Raw genomic sequence first — 22,314 nt, forward strand, 5'->3', positions numbered from 1 at the left:
CAAGAAAATTCTCCTGAGACTTAAACAGCCTCAGCGAATGAATATGAAGAGTGTGCCTGCCATGAAATGTATTCTTTGGGAATTAAACAACGGAGCAACATTTCCTTTGAGTATAGTCATCGATTGCTTGGCAGTATGGTTGCCCCATTCTTGCTGGAGTTTTATTCTCACTAAAATGGCAGTATAGCCAATCTATACGACTAAAAATTCTTCAAATTCCGGGAGAACATGTTATAAATATGATTAAAAGCATAAGAGACTAACTAGCACTGTTACAAAAAAGGACGCTGCATATAATATTTTTTCGCAAAAATAAATAAATATTTGAGTTGTATGACATGACGTTGGTTTTAATTACAAAACTGTAAGATACCTATTAGCTCATCATGTACATGTTATAGATACAGGATTTTATAAATGTGTACATTCTGTACTTATTTATATGTAAGATAAAAAAATATATAAATCAAAATTCTAACCTTAGTTTGCAATAGTTCCTTAACTGTCTATTTTAATTTGGTTATTTCTTCTTTCCATCGTAAAAATATAAAGTGCTTATAATAAACTACTCTAAACTGAGTCATTTCAAAATTAACCGCTGTCATATGATTCTCACATAATGCTAATGACTTAGATGCATACAAAAAGCTTCAGCCGATAATGATTTCAAATTCCGAAACCAAAATTTTAAATTAGCCGGTGGGAACAAATCTGAACTGCGAACTAAATCACTCTGAATAAGGATCTCATTTGCTTTTTGCTTTTCTGTTAGCAAGGTTCCTGTCGCTGCTTTTCTTACTGCAACGTCTTAAAAATGTTAAAATTCATTCAAGAACGGGCACGCTTAGCACCGTTTATTAGTGATGCATTAAAAGTATTTTTCAACGAAAATAAAGAAATATTAGGTAGACCATGCCTACAACTACTTTACGCATCTGCATGTCTTCATCATCTAAATTATAAATTATTTCGTGTATTTTACAGTACCACAATTTCATTTCTTTCATGTCTTTTTGTTCTATAATTGATTATTTCATGTACATAAATATATAAATAAAAATTGAGAAAATTATATAAATAGGACATACGAAACAATATTCTAATCAATTATTTCTAAAATTACATGACATATTTCTTTACTATTTTAACTCTAAGCAAAACAGTTAAGTATGATAGAAAGTTGAAAAATTCAAATTTAAAAGTTAGTAGTATCTGTTTTATTAACTTGGAGTTAGATGGTAAAGTAATTTAGAAAAAACAAAATAAATAAATGAATGCAATAAGGAAAAGGTATTATTATCAATGTCAGACTCAAAACTCTTTCAAGAGGAGGAAGCGTCCATCAACGATATAATCTTTTTCTGGCAAAGTTAGTTATGTTTTTGTCCGTTTCAAATTAGCTGAGGCAGTGAAATTAATTATTTTAAATTATTTATACCTATGAAAGTTGCAACAATCATTTTGCACTGAGGGGTAAAATTTAGATAATTTACAATTTTTTAAAAATGTATTGTAATTATTTTTAAAAAGATAAATTCGTTTTTATTGTGCCTTTGTTAATCAAAGTCGTATTTGTCTAAATGGTCATTTAGAGTCAGAGTATTAATTTAAAACGCTTTATTATATGTAAATGTGATTTTGTGCACGACAAAAGTTTTAAAATGTTAATAAATATTTTGAAGTTTATGTGTACATAAAGTTATAATTTTATTATATTGTACTGAATACTTTAGCAAATAGAAAAATAATTTTGACTTCAGATTCATGTTTTCGGACTGTAGCATTTTGGTTTTGAAGTTTGTAGTATTACAGCATCTGCCGCTTAAACATTTTACCGCGAAAATAATTTAGTGGCATCAGTTTCCACTGTGTCTGTTTCTGAAGGCTTTCAGAATTTACATTTCGCCCAAAGGGGCATTTTTTTAACGTCTTGTGTATTACTTTTATTTATTAAATATCATGTTCTTCGCACCTAAACCATAAAATTCAGTTCAACAGCAATATCGCAAACTAATTTTAAAATGAGCATAGCTTTAGAAATTCCGATACACAGTGTCGCGCGCTGAAGATGATTTCTTTTTTCCCGTACAGTGTTGCCATTGCTCGCTTTTGAAATCGTTGAGTTTGTTAACCAAAAATTCGTTTTACAAAATCTGAAATAGATAATAAAACAAATTCCAAATTTGAGCTTCCACATGCACATATTTGGGCGGAAACGTACGCTATTCTAAATTTGATGGCTCTAGGTACCGTTGTTTTATCACAATGAGGGAAACATACTGTTACGAAATGTACAAACGCGGTGGGATAAAAACGTTTTCCCGCAAAGCAGCTTTAGGGTTGCAATAAAATAGCAAGGGAATGCAGGGTTACCACATTTGGCGAGAAATCGCCCATTTGGCGACAATATTGGCGATATGCCCTGGACGGATGGAGAACCTTCTGGAACGAATTCTTACGGTTTAGCCCAGAATGTTCTCGAACACAAGCCGAAAGCTATATAAAACCTGCTGGTCCGCAGTCAGTTAGTGTACCTCGTCGAGAGGGCGAGACAGTGTGCCTCGTCTAGAGTGAGCTGATGGTCAGTCATTGAGAGTGTGTCTCGTCTAGCGAGCTGATAGTTAGTATCGAGTTGACAGCCGGGCAGCGAGTGCCGAGTGGGTCGTCGAGTGCATCGAAGAGTCTCTTAGCGTATCGCGATTAGTGCATCGTCGAGAGTGTTAAGCTCCGGGAACGACTGAACCGAAGAATCGGGAGCTGTGCTCTGTGTGTCGTCGAGTGCATCACGAGTTATAGCGTGGAGAGTCTCGAGAGTAGGTGGAATTTCGAGAACGACCAAACATAGTCAAAAGCTGTACTCTGGTGCTTTGCAGTGAAGCTGTTTCCACCGTTATTGCCTGACAGTGTGAAGGCTGTGTCGCTGATTGTTCCAGCGTATTTATAGTAGATCTTCGACGACTTTAAATACTGACTTTGGAGCTGTCCTGATTAATATTGGCTAAATAAAGAGTGTTTCGATACTTCATTCAAGTGTCGTCGTTATTCACTCCAAATCCACACAAACCCCGTACGAACGTGAAGGAAGAAAAATAACGTACCAACTGATGTCAGAAGAATAAAAAAAAACGCAACAATACATACATTTATGCAGATTCTTCATGGTTTAATTTCTTTAAATATAATACAGTTCTCTAATATTTGGTAGCAAGAATTTGAAAAGTGAATCAACATTTATAGTTAATAAACGCAAAATGCCACATCGAAATTAATAGTTCTTCCGGGCAAATTGCCGCTTTGGACTAAAAAAGGTCTTCGACTTAAAGTAATCGAAATCAATAAAACAATACCCCCAAATAACGTTTAAATGTTTTTAATAATATATTTCTACTTATTAACAGTAACAGTATTCCTTTTTAATTCGGCAATTAGGAAACATTTACTGTTTTAGAATAATTAGCATTTGGAGAAATCTGCAAATTTAAGATGTCGAAGATCGGGTCTAGGAAGTATTCTGTTTTTAGCGGAATGAAAAAAAAAAATATGTTTTTGATTTGGAGAAATACGTTATTTGCATTTGCTGAATACAAAGAGTAACAGTTTGCTGAGAAAAGGAGCTCCCAGACGTTTCTGAAGCTACAAGAACGAAATCCTCGCTTTTAAATCGATTGCTTTTAAAACGTATTTCGGTGCACATATACACTAGGAGATAGTAATATTTTTTTTTTTTTTTTTTTTTTTTTTTTAGTCTCTTAATCGAATTTCAGAAAATATAAAAGTAAATAATTAAATAAGACCTTGCTCTGAAGAGTTCGGTTTATTTAGAATGCTAATATGTTTCTGATTGTTCAAACACAAAGCAGCTGGTCCATAGCAGACGATAATGTAGCATCTGCAGCTGAAGTGGGCTAAAAATCAGTTTCGTGACAAAATTTTGCTTGTTTGTAGTTCATTATTCTTAATCATTCTCCTTCTACCCCCTAGCAAGTATTATACATATATGCAGAAGGTTTCATGGAAACGATGTACTTCAAAACTAAATTCTGGCTCCGATTAGACAGTCAGGCGATTTATCGCCCCGTCTTTACACATTATAACAGCAGGCAACTACGAGCTCAGAAGAAGGTTAAAAACAAACATTTTGTTAGAAATTTAACTAAATAAGCAACGCAACCCGCGCATTATAAAATAAGGCATCGCTGCTTGCGGGACTTAAGCTAACATAAAATTAGGTAATTCAAAGTAGGCAATTCACATGTCAAAGTCCTAGTGTAAGCTTTACCTCAGTCATCTAGTCACGCGAGCAAACATGTCTAGAGAAACCCCAAAGCCGATTCAGGTAATCTAAGAGGTGGGGGTAAACAGTACGGGGAAAGTTCAGCTGTCGTTGCTGAGAGCTCTTTCATAACTTCAAGGACTCTTGTTCAAGTTCTTGTATACGTTAAAACTAATTTGTATCTTGGTGGAAGCCGACGAAAGTAGAAATGATTATTAATATAATTTATAATAATTTTAAAATCAAAAAGCCCTATAAAGTGATAAAAGCATCAAGCATTTTGATGCTCGAACTGAAATTTTTAGTGCAAAGGGGCTTTGTCCCTGAAGGACTATTGTTTTCGTTGGTTCACTATAAATGTCCGTTTCACTTTTCAAACTGTTGCCACCAAATGTTACAGTGCTGCATTATATTTGAAGAAATTAAATAATGAAAAATCTGCATAAATGTATGTATATTTCTCGCATTGTGATAAAACAACGGTACATAGAGCCATCGAATTTTGAATGACGTAATCCTACTGCGAATATGGGCATGTGAAAGCCCAAGTTTGAAATTTGGAATTTGTTTTATTATCGATTTCATATTTTGAAAAACTTTAAAGAATTTTTGATTAACAAACTCAAGGATTTCAAAGCGAGCAATGGCAACGTTGTACAGAGAAAATATTTTTATCTCCAGCGCGGGAAAAACTGTATCGGAAATTTTAAAGATATGCTAAATTTAAAATCTTTTGCGATATTGCTCTTGAACTGAATTTTATGGTTTAAGAGCGAATAACGTGATATTTAATAAATAAAGTTAACAGACAAATTATTAAAAAAACACCCCTTTGGACGCAATTTAAAACCTGAAACTTTTCAGATTTGAAAAAAAAATTTTTTTTCCCCTGGAATATTATTTCTGCATTTTAGATTTAAATTGAATTTATACAAAAAAGCTAACTTCTTTTAAAACTAGCGTTTTTCTCTGATCTGCGCTTTATATTTATCGATAAATACATGAATTCACTGCTAGAAAAATTGCTTGCAATATGGTTACTTTGCTATTGTACTAATATTGCCGAAACAGATAAGGTAATTAAGTTTTTCTCCATACTACTCCTTAAGGATGCCTTTTAATGAATACTATAATTCTTTTGAGGATAGCAATCTAAGTGTCCTGTCTTAAATTTACTTTTAGTATAGCAACCAATTAATACTGCGTATTTTATCATTATCTGGGAATTTTCCAAATCTCTAATCCAGTTGGTTTCCAAAATGTGGGTTGAGATACAATTTTTTTTTTTTTTTGTGGGTCGCGAAAAGACTTGAGGCTTTTATTTTGTAATATAAATATGAATATTCGCATAATTGTTAACTAATTGTTAATAATTATACATATTTAATTATTGTTATTTCTTTTTCTCTTGCTTCTTTTCCCACAGCAACTATATGTAAGTGGGTAAAAACAATCTGCAGCTGTATGCAACGTGGTCGGGAGGTTATAAAATTTGTGAAGTATTGCTCTTATCTATGCAACTGCATAAACTAGACACGGATCTACTGGTATTTTAACTGTTACATTGCATCATTTTCTCAATCAGGAGACAAAAAGAGCACTTTTGAATATACTTCAATAAATTTCCATACAAACCCATGGATTTCCCTATTTTCTTATTTCAATAAAGGACGCTCTATGAAAAAGCTAAAATCTCTGCCAAGATCTTGAAAACGAGATACATTTAAAGTGGAATTTCTGAGAAATTTTGCGAGACATTTATGAAAAACTGTTTCAAATAGCCTGCGACTTCGACATAGTTACAAACGGAGAAAAGAAAAAAAAATCCAGGCTAATTCATAACTTTCTTGGCAAAATTCCGATACCATGGGATGGAAAAGGGGAGAAAGACATGTTTTCCGTAACCTCAAAACGCAGGTGAAAGCAACAATTTTTCATTTTTTAAGAAGTAGCAAAGATAAATATTTTCATGGCAATTTGCCACTTGCCACTCGTTAAATTCGAGCCTCGCTTCTCCGCTCTCCTTTAAACCAGACGTTTTCACTTTTTTTCTCTTTTTTCCCGAAGAGCTCTCATATATATTTACCAGCACACACTTTTTTTTTTCACTACTAAGGGATAGAATCGCGACCTCCGTGTAAAAAAAGAAAAAAAGTGAAAATAAAACAGATTCGAAGGAAAGCTTCTTTGTTTGCCTCTCCAGCGAGAAATTGATGTGGCATGTTTGTTACAGATTTATCCATACTCCTCTTCACCTCGGCTGTTGCACTGCTTAACCTTCCAAGAAAGCATCTTCTTACTCCTTTCCGCAAGACCTAACAAAGCTGATAAATGACCGAAAAACTAAATAAATAAGTATTTAAGACCATAAAGACACAGAAAGAATATCGAATATATAATTTGAGATAAACAACCGTATAACTTAGAAATCATATATGAGAGATAACTATTCTAAAGTAGATGAAGTCTGACTCTTAACTCAGACTTCAAATAAATAAAATAAAATAATAGGAAAGGAAATGAAAGTAAAGAAAATTTTTAAATAAAAAGGTAATTAATTAAATAAATGGCTGACATATGTCATGAAATCTGCAATTTACGATAGACAAGAACATTTCTTCAATAAATTCAGGATGATTTGTTTGTCAAAGATGGTTCATCTTCTACATCTTTATGGCCACAAATGCTTATTTATTTAGATTTAGTTTTTTTTTTTTTTTTTTGTTTTGTTTTGTTTTGTTAGGTCTTGCGAAAGGGAAGCGGTCAAGATAACTCTTTCTCGGAAACGTTAAGGAGTGCAAAAGACGAGACTGAATCTTTTATAATAACATATTTTTTCCTTCTGTTGCTGCAATATTATTAAGCATGATGTTAAATTTTGGTTATTAAGGTCAAATGTTATTGAGCTGTGTTTTGAGTTTTCGAGAAGCAAGAAGTGTGAAGCTTTAACTAGACGTTATCTCAAAATAAATTAAAACTTTTCTTGCATTAAACTTTTACATTTAGTCTTAAATTTATATATAGTTTATGCAGAAGTAGTTTCTACTCATTTTGCTCAGAAGCAAACTTCTTTCAACGGAAATCACATGTAAAGTAGGTTATCTTCAACGCTTCAATGCATACTTATGCCAAAAACTGCAGTGCTGTGAAATCTGTTAAATATACCAAAACCAAATTTAAGAAATATATATTTGTTTAAAAAAGCGTTTTTAAATTCCCATTAAAGCGATTAATTCTGTGTGGAGGTTCCTCATAGTAAAATATACTCCTGAGCATAGTTTCTTGGAATTTTTTCGTCAGTAAATTACTTCGACTTCTTTATATTTATTTTCAAAAATTTCCTTGTGATATTTTTGTCCGATAGATTAAAAATGTATGGAATCAATTAATTTTCTTAAATTTTATTTTTTTAATTAATTTTAAGCTGTACACATATAAATACTAGCCTCTTAAATAAAGTTTTTTTATTTTTATGTCATTTTTAGTGGAAACTCAGGTAAAAAAAATTAGGCTTGATGTTATTTTCACTGATAAAGGATATTATTTGATTACTATTTAATGTTTTCTGATTTAAATATCATTATGTATGAATAAACTCCTTAGACATGTTACTCTTACATTTTTAAACGATTGAAATCTATTGACTTTAAAAAAAATAAAAGTTATTAATTTTAAATTCAGTATTGTTAAATAGACACTAAGAAAATAATTAGTTTAACAGATCTGACAATTTTATTCCGAAGATGATCTCACTATTCTTCGAATAACACAGAGCTTATTTCAATCGCTCACGAAATTTAAATATGTAAAAACTCTTTTTTTTTTTTTTTTTTTTTTTTTTTTTAAATTTGCAATCATTTGGTAAATTACGAGTTAATACAGACTGGTAAGCAATTTAGTTTTAAATTTCCTTCGCAATTAGTTTAAATTTACTTGCAGTTTTTAATAATACAGGATGACTGGGGTGCCGTGATGTAAATTTAAAGCTCTGAAAGTCTGGACAACTCTGATCTTCGAGCCAGAATCAGGAATACCTTTGCTAGTGAATTCTTACCATCAAGTTAAAACAACTGAATAAGGTTGTAGAATTTAAAGGAATAATATTTTATGTTGAACTGTGAGTGGAAAGGCATCTCTTTAAATATTATTTAGAAAATAAATATTTTATGTTTTGTTGCTTTTACCGGACTTTAACGAAATCTTTAGAATATATATAAGCGAAAGGAAATCGGGGTTTTCGTACGGCGATATATCATCACTCATTTTTGCAGTTGGTTTACAGATTTCTTACCGTTTTTGAAAATGTTAGTTGCTAAAGGAAAAAAGAGTTGAGGTCACATTTCCTTGAAACTTTCGGGCAGAATACAAGCTACTTTCAATTTCCGCGTCAGATTATATATATTCTTGATAATTAGTGGGAGAATCAAACGCATCATTTTTAATGAAACTTTAAAGCACATTTTATTTATTTATTTATTTATTGTGTGTTTGTATATGCGCGGGCTCATGCGTTTGTATATGCATACATATTATTTTTGTGATTTCGGATAATCATTTCCTTTAAGTGAGTATCAAGAAGTTTTTTTAAAGTAATAATTTTGTATATTTTATCCTCATGTTGATTTATTAAATTAAGGTCTTATTAAAATCTAGTAATCAAAAAGGAAATATAACTGAAAACAAATGCGAAAACAACTTTTGACGAAAAACTGAAATTAACTTAATCATGAAAGACGTTGTATGGTATTATTATTGTATACTAGTTAACGAAATGACTAAAATGGAGTTTTTAAAAGAAATTAAGCCAAAAGGTTTTTTCCTAAAAACTGTTTATTTTAGCCTATCAAACCATCAATTTTATTTATCAAGCATGTTCTGCACAGTGAGCGTTCGTCACAAGTATAGAGCCCACCAGCGGCCGAACGGTAAAGTCGCTGAACACTGGTAGTTCGGTCCGAGGTTCGAATCCCGCGTGTTAAGTGTGACATTTACAGGTGCGGTAAAAATGCCTTCAAAATTACAAGGATAGCTTACGTGTGAAGCCATCTTATAATCGAGTTATTGCAATAGGTCGCCGCCCACCAGCGGCCGAGCGGTAAAGTCACTGAACACTGGTAGCTCGGTCCGAAATTCGAATCTCGTGAAAGGGCTGGCTGCATGGGCGTTTTTGTGGTTTTCCCCATGTGTAACGTGTATACGAGCCAGTTTTCCTTAGAAAGTCCTCCACGAAGGCATCCTTCCCCTTAGGCAGATAGCCCTCGAAGCTTTGCCATAATCACACACGCACGTCACAAGTATAGAATGTTTTATTTTCTACTTTCAGGTCAGCGATAATCTGCAATGCCTATAAAATGCAATACAGTACTTTAAGAGCTAAGAATTGTGAGAACACTACTTTTAAGTAAATAATTTTTTCACTCATTCCAAAGAACTGGAACCGAAATTCTACAATTTCTTTTTTTCTGGGAAAGAATGAAAAGCTTCCGACTTGAAAAATGGACTATTCTGTTGCAGATATAATGGTCTAAATCAGCGGTTTTCAACCTTTTGACTAACGCGTACCATCTAAACAAATATTGAAAGGCTTTTGTACCACCACTACAAAGTACTATTACCACCACCACTCTTGCATAAAGCTCAGATCGCATAAATTTACGAGTATCAGAGAAAAAACTCAATCAGGATGTTGGGGTTTTTAATTTTTGAATTTAATAGTTAAAAATACTTTGCTTCTTTGAGTACCACCTATTTTTCTCTTGCGTACCACCGGTTGAGACCCCTGCTCTAAATAATTCAAAGTAAACCTTAAAGGTGTGCTGTACTGCAGGATTGAGGAAAGTAAGTTTAGGGAAAAATTGCCAGTAAATGTTAATGGAATTAAATGTGATTCATAATGGTTAGCTACAAGACATACATAAATGCATTTTACAACGCTCTTATTTATGCCGATAAATTGCAGTTGAAACAAAATGACCTGTTCGAATTCATAAACGAAGGTAAATAACAGCAACAGACTGCCTTGTTTCTTCAGGGTCTAATGAAATACTGCCCTGGAGTCTAAAGAGGAGTCATAATGCTTGTTACTGTCAAAATATGATCAATTCCAAGATCTGTAGGGCACTGAAATCAAAATACAGAGGAATTTTCAAATACATTATTCTTCTCTATTTGGGCTAGACATTAGGTTTATTTCGGAGCAGGGAGCATGAAAAATCAACGATGGACCTTCCAACGAAGGCCCTCGCCGGACCTTCAGATTGCTGGCCAAATGTGCTTCCAATTACACCACGAAAGAGCACGGTAAGGAAGGATTCCAATAATGACTTTTATCATTTTACTCCCCCCCCCCGCTTTTCCCACAAGCTTGTAATATTTTAAGAAATTACTCAGTGTTCAACCACTAAACCAACTTAAGAAACTATCTAAAACCGCTTTATAGGTTTGAGTAAGCTTAGCTTTCTATATTAAAGTACTTGATTTTTTTTTTTATAAATGAACTGCTGAGTTTACAGGAACTATAGGTACTAGCAATAATAATTACTTTTTTCTCTATTTAATGAAAGATTAATGTACACTGAGTTCATCGAATCAAACTTTTAAGGCACTTATGATAGTGTGTATTAATTTTGGTATTATTATTTTATGTTAATTGTAACATGTATACGATATTATTATTATTAATTATGTATAGGTTTATATTATGATATTATTATAATTGATTACGTATAACTTGAAACATTATTGGCCTGCATTCGAAAAATCTTCACATTTCCGATGTAAGTCTCTGACAAAATGGCTTTCTGCTCCCGTTTGTCAACTAATTCCTTCCGGTCAAAATACAGAAGTTATTAAAATTACCCTACAATTTTTTTCTTAATCATTCAGAATACTTTGTACATTTAATACTATTTCGGGACATAAATTTATTTAAAGAAGAAACTAACCAACTGCATACGTACATCATGTAGAGAAATGATCTGATCTTCCCCCTCCTCCAAGCAATAAATCACCGAGGCCAGAGACCCTTTGTGTTAATCGATCTGAATTTGGTATAAACACGTCCACATCTGTATTTACTCCGATGGATCCTGTTTTTTGCTTGAGTGCAGTTAAATTGGCTACGCATGAAGTTTACAGCGTCGGGAAAAACACCGGCAGCGTGACTTTCAATCAGATCCACCAAGCGCAGGCCATTGCCTATTACGTAACTGCGGTTATCCGGTATTATACATTTTCTAGAGCCACCAAGATAGAGACAAACATTGAGATGCCTGTTCGCTCTGGTGTCATTACTCAATGTTTGCTGATGCTCCAGTGAATGGTGCAGTTGATGCTTCAGTGAAACTTCAAAACTATAGCTACTGCGCTTCATAATAAGAAAGCAAATCTGTATAATATTATTTTGCTTATAGTAATAGTAAACTTTGTATAATACCCTCTGTGCTGCAACCATATTGAATAATTCAAACTATGAAGTGTTAATATTATTTCCAGGACGAAAGCTATTCTAATATTCCAAAACAAGGGAAAAGATTAATTAATAATAAGTTAACAATGTGCTTTAATTAAATGTTTCTTGTCTTTTTGGCTTTAACTGAATTAATGACGACCTCTCATTATATCGGCCTTCGATAGACAAGTTTCACAAATTAGTCTTTTTCTTTTTTTTTTTTTTTTAAGCCCAAAGGGGCAATTTGCCCAGAAGGGCTATTAATTTCGTTTTGGCATTTAGCGTCGTCCACTATAAAACGGCGTTTCATTTTTCAGAATGTTGCCAATAAATATTAGAGCCCTACATTATATTAAAAAAAATTAAATTATGAAGAATCTGCATGAATGTATGTGTTTCTGGCATTGTGAAAAAACAACGGCAGCTAGAGACATCAAATTTTGAATAATGTAGTCCTCCACTCGAATATGGGCATCTGAAAGCCCAAATTTGGAATTTGTGTCATTAACTATTTCGTAAAACTTTAACCAATTTTTGATTAACAAACTCAACAATTTCAAAACGATTAATGGCAACAATGTACGAAAAGATAAAAAACCTTTTTACCTCCAGCGCGCGAGACTGAGCATCGGAAATTCTAAAGCTATGCTCTTTTTAAATATTTTGTGAAATTGCTGTTGAATTGAATTTTCTGGTTTAAGTGCGAAGAACGTGATATTTAATAAATAAAGGTAACACACAAAACGCTAAAAAAAACGCTCCTTTGGGGGCAATATAAAATCTGAAAGCTTTCATATTTTTTATTTATTTATTTATTTTAAGACGTCAGTTGTTCAGACAAGAAGGGAATTGTCTGTGGTCTAATATGGGGAGTTGAATGTATGGGATAACTGTGTTCATCGAACACTTCTAAAGAGAATTGGCTTATATTCATAAATTTATTCATACAGCTTGTAGGGGTTTTCTCGTCAATTGACTCTAAAGAGCTGGTAGCTAGTTATTTAGAATGATGACTTGTATGAAATGAATTCAGATTTTGCATTTAATTAGAGGTAATTAGAACCAGGACCGAAATGGGATGGGGCAACTTGCTTCAGTCAGAGCAGCAAATTAGCTATGAAAATTAGCAATTCATTTTATATATAAATAAAATAACAACTATATTAAAATTCATTTTAATATAGTTGTTCACTGTCAGCTTTGAAGCACGTCCAGGAATACAGTTTTAAAACATCATGTTTAAAGTTTATCTCAATTTCATTAATTATATTTACAGTAATTTAAAAGAGGCACATTCTTGACACTGAAATTCATTCTTGGTACCATACGGCCGACCGCATAATTTCTATTAATCATCCTTCCCAGCTGTCTACTCGGCCAGCTGGTAGCTTTTAGGTTACTTTTTAATCCGAGTAGTGTTGACATAATAACCAATAAAATTATTTAAGGTCAATTAAATTATTTATGTAATTATAAGTGTAAATATTTTATACAGCTGCCATCTGATTTCTTTAACTATTCTATGGCATTTTTTTTTCATTAATTTCAAAAAAGACGTTAAAAGAAACTTTGTGTTACAGTCAAAACTCAGTTGAATTTAGAACAGCCAAATTAATGAAATCAATTCATTCTCAGATGTGCTGCGCTTTATTTTCAAAACATTGTGTACATTCTTTCTAACATGCAAATATTTAGATTGTTTTCTGCTTATGGCAATTAACTTGCCTAGGGCAGTGTCTCAAACTGGCGGCTAAAGGCCGCATGCGGCCCACGAAGCAATTTTATGCGACCCGCGAAGACATTTCAATAATACATTTATTCCAACTACGTTGTTGCGATGATATCAAGATTTTAATTATTTCTAGTCTAAGTTTATACTATTTTCATTTCCATTAAAAACGAACATGAATAATTCACTAGAAAATCTATTCATGCAATTACAGTGGGATATAAATCCGATTTGAAAATGTGAAGACACAGATTTTATTAACTGAAGAACATAATTTCTAGAAATTTATCTACAAAATTTTTAATAAATAAGAGAAATATATAGAATCAGTTGTAATTAAAGTTTTATCACACTTCGAAAATTTTCTCTGAAGCTTTAGAAAGTTTTTATAGTTTTTTTTTTATTTTTAGCTTATGTTAAAGTGGGTTATTCAATGATTAACTCAATATGTTAGAATTATCTGAACTAAATATCAGTCTAAGTGTTTAGCTGTCAATATATTTGGATAACAAAGTGTAACCAAAAAAAGTCTTATATGTACCAAACTTAGATTTCAAATAAAAAATAAATATAAATTTGATGCTTTTTACCCCATTTGCGATATTTTTGTTTATGTATGTTTTGATAAGTATTTAGCAAGCAAAATTTAAAATTCATTTAAAATATTTTTAAATTTTTGTCAATAAAATTTTTCTTTTTGCTTACAAACAAATTTTTGTCATATCATGAATTGTTTTTAGATCATACATTCGACTCTCACGCAATCTGAGTTTGAGATTACAGGCTTAGGGAATGCTATACCATATCAACAATTTTCGTTGTTTTCACTGGAAGAAAACATTTTAAATCTTAGATTGTTTCAATTTATATCATTCATCTAAAAGAGTTTGAAAAGATTTTGAATGTGGGTGATTCGATGGTCTTTTTGGATTTCATGTCAAGATATCTAAAACACGAGATTTAATTGCAGCAGCATCAAAAAGTTGAATGGGACCGTCCGAAAGCGAAGTGTACCTTATTTGCTTGTGTTACGTTCGACTAAAGTTTTGTTCTAGAACGAAATGCATGCTTTGAACCATTGGCCTATTGTTTTTATATTAAATTTCCCTCGAGAACTGTTTAGCTGATTGCATTTACGTTTATTGCTGATTCCGTTATTTGGATTATAGCAAAGCACACACAGGCTACCTGTTAAGGGGAAGCATGCCTTCGTGAAGAATTTTCTAGCTTATTATTAGAATACAGCGTTACATGATATCAAGCAAATACAAACCCTCATTTTATTTAATTTCAAAACTAGAATGCCACAGACTTCTTCTCTTATGAGTTATTCTATTGTTTATATGAAATAATTAAATAAATATATGTTAAATAAAAAATATGTAACTCTGAATCATACCTTAAATTAGCAATAGCCCCTTAATTCCTTCGTTTGGGATGGGCCCTTTCCCCTCTCTAATGTAAAAGTGGTAGTAACCTATTCGAAACTGCGCCATAGCTGAAAACTAAATTCCGCATTATGCCATCTTAACCTTCTGCATTGAGTAAAGTTCTTAGCCAATCAGATTAACAAAAATCCTTACTGTAAATACCGGGGCAATCCATCTACGCATTCCCCTTTTTATCCGGCTGTTCTTCCTGGCCGCTCTTTGGTTCGCCGCTTTGCTTTGTCTTACTGCTAACTATGTTGTTATTTAGAATCCGATGTGCTATATAAAACTGCAGGGTGTATATTGCGCCTATGATAATGTGTGAAGAAGAATATGCTTCGATAATTACTTTGTTGTCCAGTAATAAAAATTATGTTCAATTCGGCCACGTCTGTCTACAAGTCTGTCCTCATTATGCATCACCTACGCAGCGAAACAACTGCTCAAATCTGTTCTATCACCACGTCATCAAAATAATTACAGCTGTTATTATTACATAAAAGATTAAAAATTTTTTAGTGGTAGAATTAACTTTCAAATTCTAAAACAAATGATATTAAAAAAAAATTAAAAAAAAACTTGTTTAAATATTTTTACTTTAACAAAGGCTTAAAGTGCCATGCAAAAGGTATATTTTTAAATTTAGAGCTTAACAAATGAATGTAATAAAGCTCTTCTTTTACATAAAACCTGAAATTAGAACATCAAAAATCAATTAGAATAGGAGAGGGTAATTTGTTTGTTGTTGGAATCGACTCTTTGAATAAAAATTAGTTATGCATTGTTTATGAGTTATGCAAAATTTAATAAAATTAAGCCACCTCGGATTAATGATGACGGAAGATAGAAAGGAAGTTTTAAACATTGAATCATTTTAATTGTGCTTTAAAAGTATTATCTGATAACCTCAATGGACCAAAAACTGCTTCGAGATCGACCTGTTCATCGTATCCGAAGTAAAGTGTAAATCCAAGAGCGTGCAAAATTGAATAAATGTTTCTGATTTTTGACATAATTCCGCAAAAAATCAACTGGGAGACATGAAATTCACACTACAGAGGCACAATGTAGTACTAGTTAAATGATGAGGCAAGTACAGTAGTAAAAATAGAAATGAACAGGACGCATATAGTAAGGAACGAATAGAAAAAGGCTTTATTGACTGAATGGAATTGGTACAAAAGATTGTCTGTGCAAGAGGGAGAGTAACAAACCAAAGAGCTTTAAATAGGGGATATGATCTCGTCTAACTGAAATGGTTACGTTTCACCGTCTTTCGAAACTCAACAATAGAGATAGATAGGGTTATAGCTGCCATTTCTTTAAGGAGTGTCTGTTTCAGTTGTCTGGTGTTCTCAGTAGGATAAGGTCGCGCCGCCAGACGTCTCTCTAGAGGACCGTTCCCACTGGGATTTATCTGATTTAACGGAGTCAGTTCCATGTGTCGACTAGCTCTGATGTGCCTGCAGCTCAGATTTTTCAACTTGCTGCCCTATTGGAAATAAAAAACTGGTTTTGGAGATGGGTCGGCTACATCAGTTGTGTTTGTTAGCTCATATGGACCTTAGTGGGAACGGCCCTTTAGGCATTTCAAACATGTTCAATTTAAATCAGAGGAGCACGATGGCCAGTTCATTTTGTGAACATATTCACTTTGCAGTTTCTCCTCAACAGCATGAGTCCTGTGTGAACTTGCATTTTAATCCATAAAAACAAAGTGGGATCAGTGGCACACCATAAAAGACATATGTGCTGGAGGATAACATCATCAAAGTAACAGTCTCCGGTAAGTGGACCTTTGTCGGAAATATGAAACACCATATATCCGTTCATCACAATTGCTTCCTCATACAAGCATCTCAGGACAAGCCCTACGGTCTCTGTCCCTGATGTTAGTGGGATGAAAGCGTGTCCTTACCTCTGTCCGTATCATCTGGGGACTAGAATCGTTCATCAGACTGAAACGACTCTCATCGATAAAGAGGTTGTGACTCCACTGAAGAGGTGTCCAATCTTTTTATTCTCTACACCACTGTAAACGGTGCCTCCGATGGGTTGTTGTCAATGGTATGCAATGTTCAGAACGGCGAGCGAAGAGGCCACCTTAATAAAGGCCCCAGTAAACTGGATCACTTGCCATCCGGTTGTCGTGTGCGACTGCTCAACAATGTTACTAGCTGTCTGTCTTCGATCTCTTTTCGCGTGCAGGGTGATATATCGGTCATCAGTCGCCGTTGTTTCCCTTTGCTGACTAGCACCAACCTTTCTTACAGCTGTACCTGTCATCTGGAAGGTTTTCCAAGCTGAAACAACACTTTTATCAGTTTCAAACTCTTGAGCAACAGAAGTCAAACCTCGCCTCTCTTAAAGCTTGCCATTCGTTCTACCAGTTGTGAAGACATCGTAAATATTTTGTAGCCATACTGCATGTACAAGTTCACTTTCACTTTTAAAAGAATTATCACATTATTCAAATTATTTTAATGCTACTTATTACTTTGAATGAATTTAATTAAAAGAATTTAATTTAGAAAAATTTTTTTAACGTTTCTTATTTCAAGCTTTAAACCTGCATATGTGTTATTTTCTACTTAAAAAAAAAAAAAAAAAAAAAAAAAAAAAAAAAAACTGTAAGAGTAATAGTGCTATGTTCCAGAGTAGTTCCTTTTGTCGGATATAAAAGCGTTCAGATATGGTTAATTTTCGTTGAAAATACAGGCGCGCATTTAAGTTTTTATTTCAGGTAAAGAACTATCTGTTACTTTAAAATAGGCTCTTCAAGGTCATTCTTTGCCTTCTAGCTTGCCTCATAACCATGGTAATAACTGCTTCGGAGGACAGTCAATGCCTTAATTCCCTGTATTTTGTGGTAAAGACACACGCTACGATCGTAAAAGAGAGGAAAGTTCCTACGACCTTGAATTGCCTACTTTTAAAGTAGCAGCCTACCGTTAGGCACGTCTGTTCTTAGAAGCATTTACAGGTATATTATTATTCAGTCAATAAAGAATAGAATAATATTGTTAAGTGGTAACATTTTTTTTTTTTTTTTTTTTTTTTTTTTACAATTAAATGTGTGCACTGGAGTTCACTTTAGTGCTTAAATCTTATTTTTTTACTCGAAGTTTTCTCGCTTAATTGGAAGTAACATACAAACTCGTCTAAAAAAATAATGGCAGTAATTCCGCCGATCAAAGACAAATGTGCCTGCAGCTGTTAATTGCGTCAGCCATCGGCAGTTAGATGAAAATAGTTAGTTAACGTTCCTACGCGCAGAATTCAAATACAAAATAAAAGCAGTCGTATTAGATTCGCCCAGCCTTAGGTCGGATGTCATCTCGACAGCGAAAAGTCTTATCAATTCCGAAACAGTTATTAACTTCAAGACAATTGTATAGCAGTCATAACTCCATTCGCATAACCGTGTGATTCAAATCATTGTCTTGCTAGAACACGAAGTCGTCATTTAATCTTAATTTATCCGCACCATTTTTCAAATTTCTTATTAAAGTCTCTCTATATAAATATTATATCACTATACATACTATGTATAATATACCAAGTATATGTACTATATATAAATATTGACACATGATGCTCTCTCAACGGCCTAGCGGTAAAGTCGTTGAATACTGGTAGTTTTTTCTGCACGGGTGTTTTCCTGGTTTTCCCTATATGCAACATGGATTACGAGCCAGTTTCTCTTCGTTCTCCTCGGAACATCCCTTATTTTCTGCGTAGTGCCTAATACACGCAATGAAATAAAAAAAAAACCTAACCACTGACATGATTCACCAAACTTTTACCTACCTTTGTATCTGACAATATTACAAAGATTGCACTGATAAATCTATGATCTGGGCTTTGTATCTGACAATATTACAGAGACTGCACTGATTAATCTATGATCCGGGCTCTGTATCTGACAATCTTACCAAAATTGCACTGATTAATCTATTACTGGGCTTTTCATCAAACCCTTTTTTCCCTCCCGTGTGTCAAGTAATTCGAATTTTGATTCGTCAATGAAAATAGCAATATTCCAGAAATTCGTGTTTTTATTAACAAATGGTTTTTTTTTTTTTTTTTTTCCTTCCCAAAATCCAATTTCTCTTTTTTTTTTTTTTTTTTTTTTGATTTTTCCCACTAATCTCTCTCTTTTTTTTTTTTTTTTTTTTTCCCAATCCACTTTCTATATTCATTATTTCGCTCGTTTTTATTGTATTGTATCTATCTTCATTATTTCATTCGTTTATTCGTAATTATTGTTTGTTCTACGCACTGTTTCAATAATTAAATTCTTTCTTACCAGGAAATGCAGCAGTTTTCGAAAGAATTTCTTAAGCTAGGTTAGCAGGATTTATTTTGGGATATTTAACAACTCACCTTTCTCTTCGCGATGAATCATAATTTCGGTCTCTAATTCTAAGTTTCCTCGCTGAATTTGGAAATTTATTATTTAGATTAGTTACTTTTTTTTCATATTGATGATAATTTTCTTTTACATAATCTATGTTTTCTCATTTTCACCATTTCAAAACTCAAAAGAGCCAGTTTTTCAAATAGAAATTTGAAATTTAAACAATTACGAAACTTGGAGTTTGCGTATTCACGATAGAATGCAATTATAAAATCCAAAAACTTGCATTTATACTGTGGCCGAATACTTTTGTATGGCTGGTTAATTTTTTTAATACTTGAACAGCATATTATTTTCTTGAATTTTTAATTAATTAATTTCTATTTTTCTAGATAACGTTAAAATATAAATAGAGAAATTTAGGTAACAAATTTTAACCACGTATAGAGTTATAAATTGTTTAAATTCTCGAGTCTTGTAAGGTGGCGGAATAATTTTCAAATTCACCTCATATATTTACTTATAGATGGCGACAGATGAATAAAGATATAAAATTTGTGTTTATCCGATTTAGATAATCTCTACTTTTAAGAAGAATTGTAAACTTTACTGTAAAGAGCAGGAAAATATTTTTTATAAAAATTTAAATGTTAAGGCAAAGCTGAGCTACAGTTCTTTGAATTAGTTTGCTCTGTACTTTAGCCGATAGATTGTCAAAGCTTCTGTCTTCCCAGATTAGTAATTTACACAGAAGTGCTCTAAGGCTATGTGTAAATGTATCAAAATCTTACTGTTACATAAGGTAGTCTGTTACATAAGGTATACACATTAGATATTATAATTCTTACAAAATTCACAGAACGGAAAAACGCCTAAATTTATTAAAATATGGCGTAAATAGTTTTGTCCGTTAGCTCTAAATTTTATTTGTTTAGTCATCGATTTGTTTTTAAAATTTATACTGCCTAATTTTCAAGATATTTAGTTTCCCTTTCTTGAAATCAGTGTTCAATTTAATTCATTGAATCGACTATTACAGATTAATTTATTTATATTAATTTCAGCGGTTGGAAATGGGTATGTTTCATTACGAATAGCCTATTTTTGTTAAAATATAATAAGAACAAGTAACGTAATCACAGTTCTTGTGCCAAACTTCAATTACAAAATCGGAAATCACATAATCACATAACAAATTTGCATCTTTCCTTACTTTTTGCAACATACCTGTGGACAATCGGTAGGCAAAAAAACAATAACTTGGTGCCCTTCTTGAACGTCTATAATTCTATCTTTCAAGATAGGTATATTAGGTGGATAAAAAGTTGTTAAGAATTTTCTAATTTTTTTCCCCCGTTTCAGTGGAATTTTCAGTATTTTCAGTATGAAATACCTAAAGCATGTGGCTAGAGCTCAGTTTAATGAGTGTCAGAATGTTAAAACTAGCTTGAAAATATAACCTTTCTAGCGCTGGAATGAAAAACACTTTGTTATATTTCAAATAAAAATGTTTAATGCAAATGGATTTACAACACGAAAATAAAAAAAAAATTAAATAAAATAAAAAAAAAAAAAAAAAAAAAAAGAGTCAAACGTGCAAGACAAATAAAAGAAGAACTGAACAGGTACGAAAACATGAAAAGTAATTCGCTTAAAGTTGAAATTACTTGGTTATTTTGCACTTCACTTATTATTTTTTAGTATACTTTTGTAGATTCCTTGCTTAGTCCCCCTAGCCTTATCAGTATTTATTTTTTATAGCTTTATTTGTTTTTAACGTTTTATTGAGACTTTGCGAGCTATAATTTAATCCTTATTTGCTAATTTTTGAGAGGACGTTATTATAAAATCTCGAGAGTAACAATTATAACTTTGCAATTACTTTTGTACTTGTTAATAAAAATATAAATCATATAATAATAATGCCCCTTGTAATCCTTCTCGGCTGAGTTTTTCCATATTTTTTTAACTCATGCCATTTTTAATATTTTAAAGTTTGAAATTTTTACGTATGGGAACAAACAATTTATGTACATACAACATATAGCTGTACTGTGTACATAATCTGTAATAATAAATAATAAAACGATAGTATTTTGTACTAAACCTGGTATCAAATTTTTAGTTTTTCATGAATTCTAAGATAATGAACATGCATTTTTTTAGGCATTGAGAGAAAGATGCTTCGAAATTATATCGTTACATTTTCAATTAATTCTTCTTCTGTTTCCTATTAAAGGTGCTTCACGTAATGTCTAAACCTTATTGCAGCTTTAAAAATTAAAAGGGTTTAAAATAACATAATTAATGTAATAAATTGCAGTTTATTCTAATTTGGTTAAAAGATTAAACTGAACGAATAAATGTTAACATTTTCCGAACAAAAGATATAAATTATTCTGTTCGTAACCAGTAGTTAGAAAACATAAATTTATATTCTAACGAAGCATCATGTTGTGAAATTGTAAAGCTTTTCTAATTCTTTTATATAGAAATTAAAATCACACTGTATGTGTCTGATAATACTGACAGATAATCATAATGGCGGTAGAAGGAACTACTTTTATGATTGTTAAAAAGATATAAGACAGTTTTTGGTGTGAAATACCAAACATTCATAAAGAAGGGGTAAGACTACTCGGCATAAAAACGAATCTTATACGGACAAGTTATTTAAATCTTTAAAAGGCCCTGTTACTCAGAATATCTCGCTTGGTATAGGGTAAGGTAAAATGAACTATCGGATTCTATAAATATTTCTCTGATGAGAAAATTATAAAATTAGTTTCTTGTACACATGCAAGGAAAAAAAAAAAAAAAAAGATGAATTTGAAATATCACATATTGTTCCTTGAAGTGTTATTATTGTAACAAAACTGATTTGCATCAAAAAGTAATCATCAAATGTCTTGTTCTGATAAATCGCTGAATAATATTCTATTAAATATTTCAGCTTCATATGAAATCACGTTTCCATTACATCTTATCTATACCAGCGGTCGTCAACCCTTAGAACTTCACGGACCACTACATATATGATTTTATATTTGGCGGACCACTAATATGAATTAT

Source organism: Stegodyphus dumicola, chromosome X2 (assembly GCF_044657685.1).
Source record: "Stegodyphus dumicola isolate Sdum_Otavi_A_Nest chromosome X2, ASM4465768v1".
NCBI lineage: Eukaryota > Metazoa > Arthropoda > Arachnida > Araneae > Eresidae > Stegodyphus > Stegodyphus dumicola.